This window comes from Colobus angolensis, unplaced genomic scaffold, assembly GCF_000951035.1.
Source record: "Colobus angolensis palliatus isolate OR3802 unplaced genomic scaffold, Cang.pa_1.0 Scaffold1218, whole genome shotgun sequence".
Lineage (NCBI taxonomy): Eukaryota > Metazoa > Chordata > Mammalia > Primates > Cercopithecidae > Colobus > Colobus angolensis.
This window is the reverse complement of record NW_012113342.1, coordinates 15,798-17,731: the sequence shown is the minus strand read 5'-3', so window position 1 is coordinate 17,731 and position 1,934 is coordinate 15,798.

Here is a 1,934-nt window from a genome sequence, read left to right as displayed (position 1 = left end):
AGTAGCTGGGATTATAGGCACGTGCCACCACACCCAGCTAATTTTTGTATTTTTAGTAGAGAAGGGGGTTTGTCGAACTCCTGACCTCGTGATCCGCCCGCCTCAGCCTCCCAAAGTGCTGGGATTACAGGTGTGAGCCACCGCACCCAGTCGAGTGAGACCCTGGCTTTAAAAAAAGAAAAAAAAAGCCAGGTTTTCTTCAATGAATATGCATTAGTAGTTAAAAAAAAATTTTTTTTTTTTTGCGACAGGGGTCTCATTGCATCACTCAGGCTGAAGTGCACCATCTCGGCTCACTGCAACCTCTGCCTCCCGAGTTCAAGAGATTCCTCTACCTCAGTCTCCTAAGTAGCTGGGACTACAGGCACATGCCACTATGCCTGGCTAATATTTGTATGTTTAGTAAAGAGAGGGTTTCACCATATTGGCCAGGCTGGTAATGAACTCCTGGCCTCAAGTGATCCGCCCACCTCAGCCTCCTAAAGTGCTGGGATTACAGGCATAAGCCACCCTACCAGGCCTAAAAAATTTTTTCAAACAAAGTAAAACAAACAAAAGCCACTTAAAGCCACGCCAATGGTATTTAAGGATATTATGGACCCCTCCAGGGTTATCTGCCCCAAGGAAGCTAACGCCCTAATAGAAGCCAATGAAGATCACACACTGGTTTGATCACTGTGGACAAAATATAAACCAAGTTCAGCAAGAAGGTGGCTAAGGACTGATTTACTGACACTGCACCACAAGTAAAATCGAGAACTGTAACACCTCCCAGCAACACGGCAAGTGTAAAGAAAATGATGCTGAAATGAAAACAGCAGAACTCATCCTTCCTTATCCACTCTCAAAACATACATACAGAAAATGCTGCATGGGGATAGTGAAGAGAGGAAAAGGTTTACCAGGCTGGACATTGTTTGCGTTTTTTTTGTTTTTTTGAGATGGAGTTTCCCTCTTGTTGCCTAGGCTAGAGTGCAGTGGTGTGATCTCGGCTCACTGCAACCTCCGCCTCCCGGGTTCAAGTGATTCTCCTGCCTCAGCCTTTTTAGTAGCTGGGATTACAGGCACCCGTAACCACGCTCAGCTACTTTTCGTGTTTTTTAGCAGCGGCATGATCTCCACTCACTGCAACCTTTGCCTCCCAGGTTCAAGGAATTCTCCTGTCTCAGCCTTCCAAGTAGCTGGGATTACAGGTGCGTGCCACCACGCCTGGCTAATTTTTGTATTTTTAGTAGAGATGGAGTTTCACCATGTTGGCCAGGCTGATCTCGAACTTCTGGGATTACAGGCATGAGCTTCCCTGCCTCGCCCTTCTTATCCTTCTTTTTCTTTTTATAGCATGCCTTTTCCTTTTACACAAACAGCATCTGTCTTTCATCAACACAGGAAAACATCAGGAGGCTTGTCAAATATTTCATAAACGCAAATTTGGTAAAGAAGGAGATAATGAAATGGTTGAAATGAAAAGAAAATGCCTTGCTAATGACAGCTTTGCTGGCGTTTCAAATCTAACCACTTCAGAGGAGAGCGGATCTCATTATCCAATATCGCACTGCTGCTGTTCTGAGGAGTCTCAGGGAGCCTGAGAGGGGTCTTTCCTCTAACTGTCAAGAGAAAGAGGCCAGTCACAGCAGCTCACGCCTGTAATCCCAGAACTTCGGAAGGCTGAGGTGGGCGGATCACTTGAGGTCAGGAGTTCGAGACCAGCCTGGCCAACATGGAGACACCCCATCTCTGCTAAAAATACCAACATTATCCAGGCGTGGTGGTGGATGCCTGTAATCCCAGCTACTTGGGAGGCTGAGGCAAGAAAATCGCTTGAACCCGGGAGGCGGAGGCTGCAGTGAGCTGAGACTCCGCACCACTGCACTCCAGCCTGGGTGACAGTCTCAAAAAAAAAAAAGAAAGAAAGAAAAGAAAGAAAGGAAAGAAAG